The 18952-nt window shown below is 44.5% G+C and overlaps 1 long non-coding RNA gene across 1 annotated transcript; it reads left to right on the top strand.

Annotated features, from left to right (window-relative positions):
• The first annotated feature begins 555 nt into the window (after window positions 1-555).
• On the top strand, window positions 556-18569 carry LOC134808318 (uncharacterized). Its single transcript, XR_010151029.1, has 4 exons — window positions 556-677; window positions 8370-8638; window positions 14783-14910; window positions 16005-18569. It is a non-coding gene; the product is annotated as an uncharacterized LOC134808318 (long non-coding RNA).
• The last annotated feature ends 383 nt before the right edge of the window (window positions 18570-18952 follow it).

Raw genomic sequence — 18952 nt, forward strand, 5'->3', positions numbered from 1 at the left:
GTAATGAGGAGTTGCTGTGGCTGAATTGTGTCTTTCCCACCCAATGTGTATGTTGACGCCCTTAACCCCCAGTGTGTCAGAATGTGAGTGTGTTTGGAATGGAATCTTTAAAAAACCAATTAAGTTTTGGGAGGCTGAGACAGGTGGATCATGAGGTCAGGAGATCGAGACCATCCTGGCTAACAAGGTGAAAACCCATCTCTACTACAAATACAAAAAATTAGCTGGGCGTGGTGGCGGGCGCCTGTAGTCCCAGCTACCTGGGAGGCTGAGGCAGGAGAATGGCATGAACCCGGGAGGCAGAACTTGCAGTGAGCCAAGATGGTGCCACTGCACTCCAGCCTGGGTGACAGAGCAAGATTCTCAAACAAACAAACAAACAAAAAAACAAACTAGTAAAGTTAAAATGAGTTTGTTAGAGTGGGCCATGAGCCGGTATGACTGGTAACTTTAGAAGCAGCGGCACTTAGGATAGGGCCTCACACTGACTGAGGAGCCCCTGTGTGAGGTCACAGCCAGAAGGCACCACCTACAGGCCAACCCTGCTCACGGCTTGACCTCTGACTTCTAGCTTCCAGAACTGTGACATAAATTTCTGTAAAGCCATCCAGTGTGTAGTATGTTGTTATGGTAACACAAGATAAATACGAGGGTCAACCAGGGACTCCGGAGACCAGGTAGGAGTGTTTTGCTGGAGTGGTCCTGGTGTGAGATGATGGCGGCCCAGATGAGAGGGGTGGCAAATGAAACAGGCAGAAAGGAGAGATGTAGGCCATGAAACAGACAGAAGAGGACGTGGCCAGTGAGTGAATGTAGGTGATGAGGGAGGCAGGAAATCTGAGATGATGCAGGTTTGGGGAAGGGGTGATTTGGGTAGCACCATTCACAGAAGGCAGAGTCATGAGCTGATCGATCAGATAACTGATCAAAGGCAAGAAGCAGGAGAATAAAGTCCTGTAGGAGACAAGAGGGAGGATTCAGATGTGTGTTACTTCTAGTACCTGATTCTTTTCAAGGGTAGTCTCTGGACCTTCTCATCCATTCCCAGCTCCTAGCACGTGGGCAGTGAGATGGGAGAGGTGAGTCACTGCCCCACTGCCCACCATGCTTTTGTAATGCTCCCTGCTCACCCGTTCTGTGCTTTAGCCTCTACACCTTCACGTGAAATGTGGACAATGAACTGAAAGGACACCCTGGGCCCCTTTCCTAGAGCTGAGCAAAATCTGTTGTGGTCCCCATGTGTTTATGTGCTGACCACCTGGGTTGACAGTGGAATCTCACCTCCTTATTTCCCATTTGGGAATTGTCTTCCTCTACAGTTCTTTCCTATTTCAACAATACAAATAAACTCAGAGCAAAGTCTGGCTGTATTTCTTTTGTGTCTGCAGCAGGCCCAATCCTTGTTAATTAATTGCGAAACTGAGCTGATTGCCAGACTTTATCTGGCATTCTTACAAACATTGGTTCATTTTAGTGACCCCTTTTTTTTTTTTTTTTTTTTTTTTTTTTTAGGCTTAATCAGAATGGTTTGAAACTTGGCTTCCCCATTCTTAAGGAACTCTTTATTGTTTCCTCCTTGGAATTCCTGGAGCACTTTGAAAGTTCTCTGTAGCATCCCTTATCTTGTTTTCTGATAAATGGGTGTTTTTCATCTTTCTCTTTTTGAGGACAGATACTACACTGTTATTTATCCTTAGCTCTTGGTAGAGCAAGAAGACTTTGAAAAGTATTTAATTGAACATAACGGAATCAACCAAATGAAGCCATATTGTCATGCTTGCCCAATAGAATTCCAGCTGACACCCTTCTTTGATTGTTGGTTAATTCACTGACACTAAACATATGCTGGGCCCCAGCCAGGCAAGGAGAAACAAAATTGCATATCATATAGTCCCATCCCTGCGTTCAGCAAGCTTCCAGTCTAGAAGCCCATGAAAACTCTCACTTGAGGTGTATATCAGTCAGCTCAGGCTGCTGTAATAAAATACCACCAGGTAGCTTAAACAACAGGTAGTTATTTTTTCACAGTTCTGGAGGCTAGCAGTATGAGATTAAGATGCCAGCAAATTATATTTCTGGTGAGGCCTCTCTTATTGGCATGTAGACTGACACCTTTCTGCTGTGTTACCGGGTCCTTCCTCTATGTGGTTCTGGAGGGAGAAAGAGACAGAGAGAGAGAGAGAGAGTGAGCAGGCTTTCTGCTGTCTCTTTCTTTTCTTGGAAGACCACCAGTCCTATCAGATTAAGGTCCCACATTTATGACCTTCCTTAGCCTTTATTACTTTCTTATTGGCTTTATCTCCAAATACAATCACACCGGGGGCCAGAGCTTCAACATATTAATTTTGGAAGTAGGGCAAAATTCAGTCACTAACAATGTGTTTCTCATTCTTCTTCTTGACAACCCTTAGAAGTGGGTGCTTTTACTGTCTTCTTTTTTGGGATTTGGAAGTTTAAGTTGAGTCCCAGAGCTGTTGGGAGGCAGAGCTGAGCTTCCAACTGCAAGGCCGAGACTCATAATTCCTCCTTCCTGCTGAATGCTGCGGGCCCCTGAGTCAATGGGCCATGGCCAAAAGTTTGCAACATCTCTCCTCTATTACTATGTATTTTGTTTAATCAAATGTAATGAGGTTTGTGGAAGCAGTAAACTGAAGTTATTTTCAAGTAGGAACTGTATTTAGCACTGTTAATTGAATCAGTCTAGTTAGTTAGAATAGAACAGTGGCTGTTTGCCCCATAATAAGGAAATTGAGTTTCTCATAAAACAGCTAATTCATGTCCTGTTACACTGTAGAGCATACCACAGGCTGAGGACCCAGAGTCCCCCACAGTCCAGCCTCAGCTCTGCCTGGACTGCAGTGTGGCTTTGTGCAAAATCATGGCATCCTCAGTGTCTTCAGTCCTGATTGGCATGCAGAGGGAGCAAGGGAAACTTGGCTGTCCAGTGGAGCTGGGTGTACATGATCCACTGAATCCTCTCTGGGCCATTCTAGTGGTGGGCTATTGTTCTGATTTTACAAATGGAGAAACCAAGTCTCAGAGGGACTAAGTAACAAGATGAGTGAGATTGTGGACATAGAAGCATGCGGAAGACTCTCTGTATCTCATGTTTTACCTGTCCTCATGTTTTACCTGTCTGACAACTGCATCCCAATGTCACCCTTTAGGGGACATCGATAGAATAAAAATAGCTGCAAACACTTGTCTACCTCTACTGAGATAGAGAGTCTAATTCCCCCATCCTTGAATTTGGCTGGCCTTAGGGACTTACTTGACCTTGAGAATGCAGTGGAAGTGATGTTCTGGGGCCATGAGAAGACTTGTCTCTTCTGCCCTGGACTCTTGGAAACCAGTTGCCATGCTGCATTTTTTTGAGGTGAGAAATGCTATGTCCTCAGACGGCAGAAGGGCAAAAAGGGGTACATTGCCTCTGTCAGGTTTCTTTCTAAGAGCAACTAATCCTACTCATTATGGTGGAGCCCTTGTGACTCAATCACCTCCCAATGGCCATACTTCCCAATATTGTTGCATTGGAGATTAAGTTGCAGCATGAATTTGGCAGGGGACACCATCATTACAAGCTTAGCAGTGCAAAGAGGCTCACCAACTAGCTGCACTTGGATGAGTTTGTGAAGCTTTAGATCCATAGTCCCACGGCCCACCCCTGGAGAATGAGGTTTCCAGGTGGGGGTCTGTGGAAAAGGACCCTGGAGTTCTGATGGCCAGACACAACCAGCAGCCCCTGGTCTTCCTCCTGCAGCACCTGTCCATCAATATCCTTGCCAAGTTCCCTAGATGTCTTCAGGTTCCATGTTTGGCCTCTTTTCCTGAGGCCCAGCTCCTTGAGGGTGGGCGCCATTTCTTTAGTATTTTTTCCCTAGCTTTCCACCCACCCTAGCACAGTCTGCCATCCTTCTGTGAGTGTCCCAGGAATATCTGACAGCTGTCAGCTGGAAGAATGACTGTGTCGACTCCCTTGTTTCCTAAGATGACCATTTGGCCATGGGTTCTACCTCACAAGACCCATTGTGTTGAGCTGGCGTTCATTAGCCTGCTGGGCCCACATGGAAAGTGTCTGTAGGCGCCCAGCAGCAGGACATCCTGGTGATGAAGGCAGAGGCTGGTGGGCAGGCACCCTGAGCTCAAGCACTAATTCCTTATGAAGGAAAGGAACAGCTTTGGGCGAGTGGGCGACACTCTCCAGGGCTCTGTTTCCTGCTGGGAGAAAGGGGTTTAACAACAGTGTCTCCCTAAGGGTGCCATGAAGATTAAGGTAATCCTGCAATACCTGGACAATGACCACCGTTTAGTAAACTGATGGTAGCAATATTCTCCACCTTGCCACTTCAGAGCTACACAGACAATGACTATGCTTCCAGTTTGTCCCCAGAATAACAATTTTTGTTTCTCATACCATTCTTCATCTGATCTGATAACTGTTTTTAAGTGTTCTGCAAGACCTTCCAGGATGAGTCTTTTCCTGTAGAATTGAGACATTGGAGCCCAGGCCAGAGAAGGGCAGGGTTGCTGGTGAGAGAGCCATGTGGTACCTAAGGGAGGTGGTGTGAAGGGATCACAGCCAGGCGACCCCTCACCACAGTGAGCCGCTTTCCCAACAGGCTGGACTCCTTGGGACTGCAAGAGGAAGGACAGGAGGGCCCAACCTCCATTCATCAGCTTCCTACCAACATGTGCAAATCCCAAACGCTTGGGTGGGAAACTGGAGGTAGAGACCAGACTTCTGGCAACCCAAGATGCTGGAATTCATTGGTATTTAAAAACACTTCCTTGCCCTTTTTCATTATACAGTCTAACATTTAAAGACTCCAAAATCACTGCTGATTAGTACAATGCAACGTGGAGAGCTTGGAAGAGGTGTTGGAAAAAAACACTTCACTAAGAAGTCATAGTCTGAGTTGATGCATCTTGTAAATAGATAATTTTTCATAAACCACTTGAACCTCTTGGCCTGGCCTATTTGCTGAAGAATTGCAGGTTGCTGGTGAGAAATGCCATTCTCTGTTGCCTGAGCCATGCAGTTTGGCACTCCGGAGTTGCATGTGGACATTCAATGTCGTATTGTTTCAGATGCTTCTCCAAGGGCTTGCTTTGTGTCTGTTGTCTCCTCAGCTCCAGTAGAGAGGGGTGGGTTCTGTCCTGCTTCTACAGCCCCTTACGGTGCCTGGCCTTGGTCTAGCAACATAGTACGTGCTTTAAAACTACTGGATGAGGCCAGGCACAGTGACTCATGCCTGTAATCCTAGCACTTTGGGAGGCTGAGGCAGGCAGATTGCCTGAGATCAGGAATTCATGACCAGCCTGGGCAACACGGTGAAACCCTGTCTGTACTAAAACACAAAATTTAGCTGGGCGTGGTGGCATGTGCCTGAGGCTGAGGCAGGAGAATCACTTGAACCCGGGTGGCGGAGGTTGCAGTGAGCCGAGATTGCATCATTGCACTCCAGCCTGGGTGACAGAACAAGATTTGGTCTCAAAAAAAAAAAAAAAAAAAAGTACTGGATAAGCGGATTTGGAAAACTTGGGAGATTCTTTCTTTCCTTCCTTCCTTCCTTCCTTCCTTCCTTCCTTCCTTCCTTCCTTCCTTTCTTTCTTTCTTTCTTTCTTTCTTTCTTTCTTTCTTTCTTTCTTTCTTTCTTTCTTTCAACATGGAGTCTTGCTCTGTCACTCTGGCTAGAGTGCAGTGGTGTGATCTCAGCTCACTGCAACCTCCGCCTCCTGGGTTCAAGCCATTCTCCTGCCTAAGCCTCCCAAGTAGCTGGGATTACAGGTGTGCACCACGATGTTCAGCTAATTTTTGTATTTTTAGTAGAGATGGGGTTTCGCCATGCTGGCCAGGCTGGTCTTGAACTCCTGACCTGAGGTGATCTGCCCAAAGAGCTGGGATTACAGGTGTGAGCCACCACGCCTGGCCTACTGTCTTTAACTTCTTACTTTACTGTAAAAGAAAATCCTTGGAAATCCATGGAACAAGAGAGGGAATGAAGTTTTAAAATAAATTTACTTATTGTATAACCACATTACTGAACATTTTGTAAAACAGAGGAAAACGAAAAACAAAAATCCCTCATAAAGCCATGGCTGAGAGAAAGTTGCTGTTGGCCCTGGTGTCTTTTCTTAGGTTCCTTTCGCCTGTGTGCTACTATTTCATGCTGTTGTAATTGTGTGTGTTTTAGTGTCCCTTGAGTCCCCCTTCACGTTACGGTGCTGTGGTTTAGACTTGTGAAGTGATGGCTTTGACCAAGATGGTGTGATTTAACAGAAGCAGGTGGGGTTTGAGTGACACTTGTTGGTGTTAGAGCCCTGTGAGTGACTCTGAGTGAGTCGTTTTCCTCTCTGAGCCGCAGTTTAGTGGTTCATAAAATTGGAGCAGCAGCCCATTGTTGCTTTCCTAGAGGAGCCGCACAGATGTGGGGCTCCAGTGAGAGAGACCCTACCAACGGGGGCAGGCTCCATAGGGGCCACTCTATGGAGTGGCCTTTATGAAACCCTTTAAGAGATGCATAAGGGGAAAAAACCAACCCTTCCTCCAAAGCAAGAGCAAAATGCACACAAACTTCAGGGAGTAGAAACAGAAGGATTCCAAGTCCAAGGTGGATGCAGGACTGAATAATAATGGACCCCAAACCTTTCCTTTTCATTCTTCCTCCCTCTGTTCATTATTTTAACACTTTCTCCATCTCTCCTTTCATTATCAACTTTTTGTACCAAATCGTCTTCCTCTTAACATTCTAACCGAGAATGCGCAACATAGAGATCTGTTTGGCCAGAATAAAAATGTGAGAAGCTTGTATTTTAAAAACCGTTTCCATCACTAAGTAATAGGAGGGCCACTGGTGCTTCCATGGCAAGATTGGAGAAGAAGGACATTTTTCAAGGCATTTCTACATGGGATCTGCTGAGAAAGGGCAATGACAATTAGCTCCATCAAGGCATCAATCAATCAATCAATCAATATCAAGTTAAATGGTGGACTATGGTGTTGGGCTGGCAGACAATATCTCCAATTAGATTTTGTTTTGTTTTGTTTTGTTTTGAGACAGAGTTTTGCTCTTGTTGCCCAGACTGGAGTGCAATGGCAGGATCTCGGCTCACTGCAACCTCTGCCTCCAGGGTTCAAGTGATTCTCCTGCCTCAGCCTCCCCAGTAGCTGAGATTACAGGTGCTTGCCACCATGCCCAGCTAATTTTTTTGTATTTTTCATAGAGACAGGATTTCACCATGTTGGCCAGGCTGATCTTGAACTCCTGATCTCAGGTCATCCGCCTGCCTCAGCTTCCCAAAATGTTGGGATTACACACATGAGCCACCGCGCCAGGCCTCCAATTGGATTTTGAATGCACTGGCTTTAATCCCTTAAATTCATATTTATTTGGACCAGTTACTCTGCATACATGTAACGGGTTTAGAATAGTCCCTAGGGCGGCCGGGAGCGGTGGCTCACGTCTGTAATCCCAGCACTTTGGGAGGTTGAGGTGGGTGGATCATGAGGTCAGGAGATCGAGACCATGCTGAAACCCCGTCTCTACTAAAAATACAAAAAATTAGCCGGGCCGGTGGCGGGTGCCTGTAGTCCCAGCTACTCGGGAGGCTGAGGCAGGAGAATGGCGTGAACCCGGGAGGCGGAGCTTGCAGTGAACCAAGATCGTGCCACTGCACTCCAGCCTGGGTGACAGAGCGAGACTCCGTCTAAAAAAAAAAAAAAAAAAAATAGTCCTTGGGGCAGGACTAGAACTCAGTAAATATTAGTTGTTATTATAATAGCCATTAATATTATTACTCCTTTTATTGTCTTCACTCACAGAACATTTTGAGTTCTCATAAAGCAAAGGACCCACACGGCAACATAGGAGGGAGTTGGGTAATTCTTTTTCTTTACGAAGTGTCATTAAAAGATGCTATTGACAGTATTGGCAGCTTCATTAAGAAGTCTGTTGATGATGGTAATAAGGCTGGCACATTTGGGATTCAGATTGACACTTCTCAAGACAGTGGCAGAACTTGGGCTGGCACAGCAATGCCAGAATGTGTCTCAGGTTCTGGGAAGGGCTGGGTGTCTTCTAAGGGAGCTAGGTCTGGTTGGAGAGGCCCTCGCCTGGGGTGGGGGGTCTGGGGCCCCAGTGCCTGCTTAGCTAATTATTTTCTGTCTGAGGACTTTGTGCTCATCACTTCACTTCACTGGGACTCAGTTTCCCAGCTGTAGCTGACAGCCTGCTCCACGATGAATTCACCCTCATATATCTGAGTCCTGGAGGTTCTGTCATGCCATAGGCACTGGCACTAACGCAGAAGCAGCAAAAAACCAGGCTTTTAGCAGAAGGTGTTGGCATAATATCAAATTTATGTTGCAGATTGTTGACACTGGAGATAGGTGAAGAATGGATTGGAGAGGGCAAGAAGAGACACTAGGAAAGCTTCGCCATCACCCTGGCAAAAGATGATGCAAATGAACCAAGACAGGTGCTGAGGACGGTGGGGGAGGGAGGCAGGCCTCACCTCCACCCCCAGGACCAGAACCCCCTTCCCCATGAAGAATATTCTGCATCACACATGAACTTGAAGGAGAAGGAAAGCTTAACAGAAAATAAGCAATCAAGGACCATTTGAACCTCCATGTTGGGTGAGATAGATGTGATAATCTGGACTCCTGGGGCATTCCCTTCTATAACCTGTGAGTGGCCCAGGGTGCTGTAGGTCTGTCAACCAGGCTACCTCTGGGCTGTCCTTTCAAATTCTGAACATGGTTTTGGACTGCACCTCCTTCCTCCCTGCGTCTCTCCTCCCTCCCTCTTTTCTTTCCATTTTGCCTTTCAAGCAACGATCATTACACATCTTCTTTGTGTTAGACGCTAGACTTTGTGCAGAACCAACAATTGAACATCTGGCTAGTTTGGTGCTCCGTGGGTCACTGATTGAGAACCACTGGTTGGGTCTATCTTTAACATACTCGTTTCAGTGCAACATCTGCAAATAGAAAGTAGCTAATGGCCTTATCAGTCAGTAAGTATAATTCGGTTACAACAACATGTGATTTTTAAATGAGGCACAATCACTAATAGTGGTGTTAAAGACTGATCCCTGTTCATCCTTCTGCCACCAGGATGTCTGTCAGTCAGCCTGAGGTTGCTTCTTGGTCTTTTATCTGATTCAAATGTGAATGTGCTTTGGGAATAGGCTTGTACTCAAAATGTAAATAGGTGTTTTACTCTCCCTCTTAAAGCTATTACTATGTCGATAGATGTCTTGCTATAGTTAAGGGTCTGTCGGCATTTACATTAAGGAGTCTTATTTTCCAAGGCTTAAAATGCCATTAAAATCTGTTCGACTTGGTTGTTCAAATGACCAAATTATCCAAATGTCTTCTAAAAATCTAGTTGGTTTTTATTCATTGGGGAAAATATGCACATCATTGTAGATTCTTGGCTCCAGAAGACTTGTAGTGTTTCCAAGACTAACAAGCTGACATTTTTCATTCCTGAACCACATGTCTTTGGTCATTTTGACTTTTCTTTGTAAAAGTCCCTCACATTTATAGGGAGGCTGCTGTTAATTTAGGCAGTCATTAGGGTTATATTGGGGTAATTTCAGCATACACTGTGCTTTAGCTTTTTGAAGAGACAGAAAAAAGTGGGAAGATGTGTTGCATGTTACTGCATGCGGGGAACTCTGTGCATTTAAATGTTATCTCATTTAAACCACACAATAGCCTTTGGTGGTAGGAGCTCTAATCTCTCTTTTACAATGGAGGAGATTGAGGTTCTGAAATTTAATAATGATGTTGGAATTGTAGGTCAAGACGAGGATTAAAGCCCATGACCTTTGCATTCTACCAATACCTCATCATCAAACATCTTTGAAGCTGAGCGCTGTGGTGTGTACTTGTGGTCTTAGTTACTTGGGAAGCTGAAGGGAGAAGACTGCTTGAGGCCAGGAGTTCCAGGCTGCAGTACACTATGATTGCACTTATATAAAAAAAAAACTTTGTGATGATTGTGCTAATCATCAAAGGTCAATCAAAACACAAAATCAAGTTCAAAAATTTTAAGAGACTACACTAATTCTAGGAGTTTTGACAGAATTTAACAATCTTCCAAAAGTTGGGCGTACTGTTAGCAAACCAACCTCCCTCTCTCGCTCTTTCCCTCCCTTCCCTTCTACTTTCAACAAATATTCATTGAGCATGTACCATAATAAGCCTTATTATCATCACACTTAAATAATTATATTAATTTCTGCAATAATTTGCAATTAATAATTTCTGCTTCAGAGCTGTCACTCACATGATTTTTTCTGCATATGAGGTCCCGTTTAACCTCTTGTCGATTCTTTAAAGCTCAGTGACTATTATTCTGGTTTGCCTGGGACTTTTCCAGTTTACTGTAAAATGATCAATGTTACCCTCTTTCCTGTTCAAAATGCCCTAGTTTAGATGATAGTCTATGTGATCACCCTATGATGGGGCTACATCTAGTCTTAGCTACTCAGTAAGGCTTTTACTGAGAATCCATTCCACTAATCTTAGGGGAGATTTTTCAGTCTCTCTTCACTTTTCTGGTCAATCCTTCTGGTCAATTAGGTATTCTCTAAGTATTATGCTTATATTTATTTATATTGATAGTGTCTTTTGTTCTATATCCTTGGTAACCTGTACGATAGGGATAGAGGATGTTCTAAAACGATCTGTTGAATTAATGAGTGATATGGTTTGGCTCTGTGTCCCCCGCCAAATCTCATTTTGTAGCTCCCATAATTCTCATGTGTTGTGGGAGGGACCTGGTGGGAGATGATTGAATCGTGGGGGCAGGTCTTTCCCATGCTGTTCTTGTGAGAGTGAATGGGTCTCGTGAGATCTGATGGTTTTAAAAACAGGGGTTTCTCTACACAAGCTCTTTCTTTGCCTGCTGTCATTTATGTAAGACATGACTTGCTCTTCTTTGCCTTCTGCCATGATTGTGAGGCCTCCCCAGCCACATGGAACTGTAAGTCCAATAAACCTCTTTCTTTTGTAAATTGCCCAGTCTCAGGTATGTCTTTATCAGTAGCATGAAAACGGACTAATACAATGAGCAAGTGAATTACTTGGAAAGAACATTATCTTCCCCTCCCTTACTTTGGTCCTTTCCAACACTTTTCCTTCTTGAAAGCCCAGCTGTAAGCCCTTTTCTGCAAGAGGCCTTCTAGAATTCCCCCACATTAGTCGATTCTATTCTGTCTTCAACTGTTTGGGTGCTTATCCTAAAATATGATTGAAAACAATAGCACATATGTTTCTTCTGTCATCCCTCCTGGTGCCTAGCACATAATGATGTTCAAGTATTAAGTGAGAAGTGAATGAAGGTTTTCCTGAAGCACACTTCCTCACTGTGGTTTACCTAATGAGCTGGGCACCTTAGGGAACTTTCAGACTGAGGCAGGCTAAGGTGTAACAATCATTTTGAATGACAATAATTTCATTAAAACATTGACTGTAAAACCCTAGCAGTCAGTAAACAGCACTAATTAGTTCAGTCACAGTAACTGGCTAGAGATGTGCATTCTAATATACATATTTTTCTCACCCAAAACTTAAGTGCATATTTGTTGAGTTGCTCTATCTTTTAGGTCAGGGGTAGGTGGGTTAGTGGTTGTAATAACTGGGAAGGCTCTCTGAAGCTGCTGGTTTGGTGGTTGGAAGCATGGAATTAGACATAGGTATTAGTTACCTACTGCTGCATAACAAATTATCCCCAAGTTTTGCAGCTTCAAACAGCACACATTTTCTATCTGACAGTGCTTATGGGTTGGGAATCTGGGTGTGGCTTAGCTGGATGCCTCTAGTTCAGGGTCTCTCCCAAGGCTACAGCCAAGGTGTTTGCTGGGGCTATAATCATTTCAAGGCTCGATTGGGGACATTCTTTTTCAAAGCTCACTCATATGGCTGTTGGTAAGATTCAGTTCCTCATGGACTAGTGGACCAAGAACCTCAGGTTCTCACTGGTTTTTGGCCAGAGACATAAGTCCATTTCCAACAAGGCTACCCACAGCATGGCAGTTCTCTTTGCTCATTACGAGGAGAGGGACAGAGAGAGACAGAGAGAGAGAGAGAAAGAAAGAGGCCACAGGTTTTTTTGGAACCCAATACCAGACTGATCATAGTATTTTCCTGTACTGGAATCCCAAATGTGTTCTGGAACTACCTGGAACTATTGGAGATCCAGAAGTCACATGAGAAGACCACTGTCTGAGACTCACTGAACTGGCCTACAACCTGGGACCTCTCAGTTAAATCTTCCAAAGCCTAGCAAGAAGACCTGGCTTATAATGTATTGGCCAAACTATTTAGCAGTTTTTGCAAGCAGATCTTTGTATGTTGCCCATCCCTTCCATCTCCTATACAAATGACCACATGTCCTTTCATTAAGTCCTCAGTGGGTGTATGCACTTCCGTCATGCATTCACTCATTGCAAAGGTAGGTTTATGAGACATTTTTTTTTTTTTTTTTTTTGAGATGGAGTCTTGCTCTGTCACCCAGGCTGGAGTGCAGTGACGCAATCTCAGCTCACTGTAATCTCCACCTTCTGGGTTCAAGCGATTCTCCTGTCTCAGCCTCCTGAGTAGCTTGGACTACAGGCACACGCCACCACACCTGCCTAATTTTTGTATTTTTAGTAGAGACGGGGTTTCACCATATTGGCCAGGCTGGTCTCGAACTCCTGACCTCAGGTGATCCAAGGTGCTTGGCCTCCCAAGGTGCTGGTATTACAGACGCGAGCCACCGCACCCAGCCGAGACTTTTATTAAATAAACACCATGGTACAGTTGCGAGGGTGGCTGAAGTTGAGTCCCTGCTCTGTGGCATCATCTCAGTTACTTATTTTCTTTGATCTTCAATTTCAATTTCCTGAGCAACAAAATGCAGAAGTAGTGTTTCAAAAGACTATCAGGTGAATTGAGTGTGAGGCCAAAGAGAAGGCCCAGCATAGCATAAGAAGCTTAAAAGTGGGTTTAATGAACAGTAATTCTTCCTGTTCATTCCTTCCTTTTAACCATAGGCATTTTACTTTGCACAGTGAGGTGAGGGTGAGGGTGGGAACTTGAACCAGGGTCTCAGAAGATTATACAAAGTATAGCACATGGAAGATGTTCAAGGATCATTTATCAAATCAAAGAGTGAATGAACCCATGATGGAAGGAGTGAACACACAGCCTGAGCACTCAAGAAACTTCCAGACCCTTGGGTAGAAAGCATGGCATTGCCAAGGGAGCTCTCACAGATCACAGTGGGTTTCAGCCCAGGTGAGGGGAATGGGTATAGGAGGACTCCCAGGATGCAGGCATGTTGAAGAGGAAGCAGGGGCACTTTAGGCCTAGGGGCTGGCAGGAGCAAAGGCATCTAGGCTGTGTTGTGCCCAGCACAGGACAGCAGCATAGCAGGTTGATTGGAGGATGCCAAGGAGCAAGACGGGAGCTCCAGGAGGAGGGACCCTGACTGTCAGGCTAAAGATCTGGTGTCAGTCTGGCGACAGTGAGGGGCAGCTGGAATCCGGGCCACCTTTGGGACGTGCCCCTCCAGCTGGAGCAGTAGCAGCAGCAGCAGCAGCAGCAGTCATGTGGGCCGGAAGCATGGAGAGTCACCCTTGGTTTCTCAGATTGGAGGGAGGGCCTCCTGCTTCCTATTCCTGAGCACCACCCTCTCCGATTACTAACATATCACCCACCTCCATTTGGGATTTGAAAAATTCGAAAATATCTTATTCACACCTATGTATATCACTTCTCGACTTGAAGTCTAACATGCTCCCCAATTTACATATAATTTGTTTGACTCGTGTAAACTGCATTAACAAAAAGAGGAGCAATGCGATAAATTACTAGTGACAGAGGCCAGCCTGGATTGCAATTATTTTTATGAGCCCCTGGTAAGCAATGATGTTCTGTTTTTACAGCACATAATATCCCAGCATTATTGAAATGCCAGCAGCGTCCACGAAGCACATCTGTGCTAACCGGTCACACAGGTAGCAGGGTCATGAGAAAGTACAGTGGCTGGACAGGCCCAGTCCTGCTCCGTGGCCTTGCAGTCATCATAGTCTGGTCCTCTGTGGTCCCCTCCAACAGGAGCGAGTTGGAGTGGAAGGCGTGCATGGAGATTGCAGCCGGGTGGGCTTGGATTCTGATCTCCTTGTTATCTTTCTAGTTATAAAAATTGAGCAAACCTCTTCGTCTCTCCTGACACCCGAGTTTCTGGCCTATAAAGTGGGAATGCTAATAGGGGTAGCTCTCCTGTATTGTATCAGGGAAGGAGGAGAGACATGGAATATCTAAACTAACAATGGTACCAGCTAATAGTTTGTTATTAATTAATTAATTTATTTATTTATTTATTTATATTTTGAGACACGGTCTCACTCAGTTGCCCAGGCTGGAGTGCAGTGGTGCAATCATGGCTCACAGCAGCCTCAACCTCCCAAGTAGCTAGCTGGGACTACAGGGACCCACCATCATGCCTGGATAGTTTTTATTTTGTATTTTTTGTAGAGACAGAGTTTAGCCACGTTGCCCAGGCTGGCTGGCCTCAATCTCCTCGGCTCAAAGTATCTGCCCTCCTTGGCCTCTTGAAATGCTGGGATTACAGGCAGGAGCCACTGTGCCAGACAACACTAGTATTTATTGAGTATATACATGTGCCAGGCACAAAAGTATGTGCTTGAGATTTGTTTTCTGATTTAACACTGCGGGCTCCCCTCTGAAGCGGGTGTGATGAATATAATTGCTATTTTACAGGAAATGAGATGAAGAGGTAAAAAAGCGAAGTGTGTACCCAAGATTACAGCTAAACTAGGACTTGAACCCATGTCTGTCTGAAGTCCGAGCTGAAACTTTGGCCACTAAATTGCCCTGTCTCACTACAGGTAAACGATCTTCAGAGCATCCTCACTTGCAGGAGGGGAGATGAACATGAGAAGCTCCCAGGGGAGGTGATCTGGGTTTGGGCACACTGACCCCAGGTGTGCTTAAGGATAGAGAGTTCATCTTCATACCTGCTAATCAGTTCTCTTGGCCCCAAAAGATGTACAGGGTGTGGTTATGTGTTTTGCAAATCTGAATAGCGCAAATCTGAAATTGTGATTTATAATGTATCAATCATCTTAGCTTACGCACAGATTTTGAACTAATGCAAACCCTACTTTACATTTCCTGCTCCAGAGAATTAATCTTGAATTGTGCTAGTTTTGAATTATGTGAGGCCTTTGGGAATAGGCCTACATCCCTCGCAAGAAAATTAATCACCCTATAAATGACTTAACCCGCCTCTCAGGGCTTTGCGGTGGAGACTGAATGCAAGAATGCAAATTAAGTGACCAAAAACCCGCATTCGCAATACCTGAGTTTGCCCCCCTCTCCTAAGTGAGTAAACCCCACCCCAAAGTGGCCTCCAGCCCCCTGGTTCTTCCTTCCTGCTGCCTGCAGGTTTCCAAACTCCCCCTGGAGCGTCAAGTGCCAGCTCAAAGATCCCCCCAAAACTTGATCTACCCCACAAGCACCACTACTTCATGCAGGGCAGTGTGCCCCTGGTTCTGTCTTTGCCTTCTCATCAAGTCAGGGCCGGAAGACACATCAGTGTGTTCTCCCCATCACCGGTGACTGCAGAGAAAGGCCCAGCAGAACAAACACTTTTTTAAAAAGCTGCAAATAGACAGGTGGATGAAAATTTTCAGATGTGTGAAATACTGTCTTGGGCCCCATGGCAATTTCTGGATCTAAGTTTGTGATTTCTAGTTTAATCTTTATCTTCTCCTCCTCCCACTGTCTCAGCATCTAGGCTGGGGATCTTTGGCCCACAGAAACCACATTTTTCTTGCTAACCTGTTGTCTTCTTTTCTATGCAACCCCACTGCTGGGGGAAAGGCCAAGATTGAGGACTTCATTTGATTTATTTTACAGAAAGCCAATGCTGGAAAACTCTGTAGCAGTGGGTGGTATTGTTTGACACCTTCCTTTTCAGGGGAAGAAGCTGAGACCCAAAGGGGCAACTTGAGCCACCTGAGGTCACTCTGTGGATAAGCAACAGCTCTCAGAGGTTTGCGTGAGACAGGCCGGAACTACTTCTCTCTGCCCTCCCAGGATCTTTGCATGACATGATATGAAACCAAGATTCTCAACAACCAAGATTCTTCTGTGGGGCCCAGCAGAAGTATCTGAGGAATCTTTTCAAAAATCTGCATGAACTTGCTAAGGCTGCCATTAACAAGTTCCACTTTTCTGGGTGGCTTAAACAACAGAAATGCATTTCCACACAGTCGTGGAGGCTGGAAGTCCAAGGTCAAGGCATCCACAGGTTTGGTCTCTTCTGAGGCCTCTCTCTGTAGCTTGTAGATGGCCGCCTTCTCCTTGTGTCTTCCCATAGTTATCCCTCTTTCTGTATCTGTGTCCTGATCTCTTCTTATAAGGACACCAGTCATATTGGATTGGTGGACTCATTTTTAACTTAATTACCCTTTTACAAATTCGATCTCTAAATACAGCCACATTCTGAGGTACTGGGAGGACTTGTTCTATATGAATTTTTTTTTTTTTTTGTGGAGGGACACAATTTGCTCATAATAATGTGTCCCCTGGCCCTTCAAAACTCATGTCCTTTCTGCATGCAAAATACACTGACTCCATTTCAACGTGTTCAAAAGTGTTAACTGATTCCAGCATCAACTCTAAGTCCAAAAGCTCATCTAAATAGCATCTAAATCAGATGTGGGTGAAACTCAAAGTATGATTTATTCAGAGGCAAAATTCCTCTTCAGCTGTAAACTTGTAGAACCAGACAAGTTATCTGCTTTCAAAATACAATGGTGGGGCAGGCATAGCATAGATATCCTATGGGAGAAATCAGAAAGAAGACAGGAGCCACAGGTCCCAAGCAAATTCCATTAGATCTTAAGGCTCAAGAATAACCCTCTTTGACTTCATAATCTATGGGCCACCTGGTCCCTCCCTAGCAGCTTCTGTGGTGGTTTCTCGTCATCTCCCACCATTGTCCCAGCAAATAAATACTATGACCCGACAACTCACCATGTGCCAGAAACATTTCCTGTATGTCAGTCAACTCATTACATTCTCACCAGGGCCCTAAGAAAGAAGCCCAGTGATCAATTCCATTTGACCAAGGAAGAAAGTAAGACACAGAGAGGTCAAGTTCTTCGGCCAGGGCCACGTAGCTTATTAATGGAGTTGCTGGGACTTGAACCCAGCCAGTCTGACCCCAGGGCCTTTTCTTATACCGAGACCTTGGCATTCCAGGTGAGGCTCCTGCTCACCAGTGTTAGACAATCTCTGACCTGCTGTGTCAGCTCCAAGCGTTTACTGGTGTAAATGTTTCTTCTCCTCATCCCCAGAAGGAGTTAAATGAGACAGAAGGCCTCCTCGTAATCCTCTCGGTGCTCCTGTAGCTGGGACAATGTGTGATGCACAGAACACTCATAAGTGTCTGTTAGTGATGAGTGAATTGGGGGAGGCTGTGGTCCTTCCCTGAAAAGGTGAACCAATTAAAACTCAAAATCACCTTAGCAAGATACCAAAGGGCAGAATTTCAGTGGTCCCAGCCCCTCTGGAAGCCCCTGGAAGCTTATTTTCATTCTCAATAGACCTCCTTTGCTTTGCCTCACAGAGAGTGCTTCCATTCAACCAGTAATTAGTGTCTCTAAGTGGAATCTACTTAAGAAAGGACACAAAGCCTGAGAAAGTTGTATTATGCCATTTATAAATGTCCGGTGATCTGCTGCCGCACTGTGATTCACGGAGCTGAAATAAATGATTTGCTTCAAAAAAAAATTATGAACGTTCATTCCGCTGGTAGAATCTCTTAATTCCCGTTACACATGTCAGCATATTATGACTGGAAGCTGTCAGGTTCTAATGACTAAAATTTCATTTTTCAGACTTCTCACACTGTGTGTGAGAACTATAGGTTAGAAATGTCTCTGCAGCTAAGTTTCTTCCTCATCTGGTAAATTTAGCTCTTTCTTTCTTTTCTATTTATTTTTTAAGTGTCCATGTTTACATGAATACCTTGAGTAAACTAACCTCATGCTTCATTCAATAAACGAGGAGGTCTACTACTATGGTGCTTTTCTTCCCAAAGCTGCTGTCCTTTTTATAGGACATAATGTGTCTTGACAGCTGACAGATTCAATGCAAAATTACTTTTACTTGGCAGAGTGGATCAAAGTATGGATTATTTTAAAGAACATTAGCACTTTTTTTGTTTGAAGTAAAATATATTGTTTATGCTTTGTATGGATAAACAACCTTGACATTGGCTGTAGCTCGTTTTATTATCCTTGAAATGGAAATTTGTTGACACGATATTCAATAAATAGAAATACTTCGGTCCTGTTCACTTAACTCGCATACTATACTAAATAGGAATTATTGATCCTCCAGTTATTACACTTGTTCCTGAAATGCTCTGTGGAGGGCAGGAAAACCAACTTCCAATTCAGGTTGTTAATAGATTGGTGGCAAAATTTATGTTATCCATGTCCAACAAATCACTAATAAAAGCTTATAAGAGGCTAGATCATCTGCATTGAATTACTCATTCTTCCCCCCATAAAAAGCCTTTAGCTAGAGACTGACCAAAGAATTTAAAATCTCTCATTATCTATAAGTCATTGCTCAAAGTGTCCCTAAATGGGATTAAAGCATCGCTGCTCAGATTTCCTACAATGACTGCCCTCTTCTACTTCCACCTTGACTTAAATTAAAGGCTAATGATATGTTTCCAGAGGAAAGAAAGAGATAGCTTTTCCTTGAACGACTTTCCAGGACTCCAGCATCTAATCTGTTACGGAATAGCTGCTATGCCACGGTGGCCGACTGCATCTGTTTTTCTGGGAATATGGTCCAGGTCTAAGTGGGTCTAGTGACCACGTTGTCATCTCCATACAGCTGGTCAAC

The sequence above is a fragment of the Pan troglodytes genome, chromosome 15, assembly GCF_028858775.2.
Source record: "Pan troglodytes isolate AG18354 chromosome 15, NHGRI_mPanTro3-v2.0_pri, whole genome shotgun sequence".
Lineage (NCBI taxonomy): Eukaryota > Metazoa > Chordata > Mammalia > Primates > Hominidae > Pan > Pan troglodytes.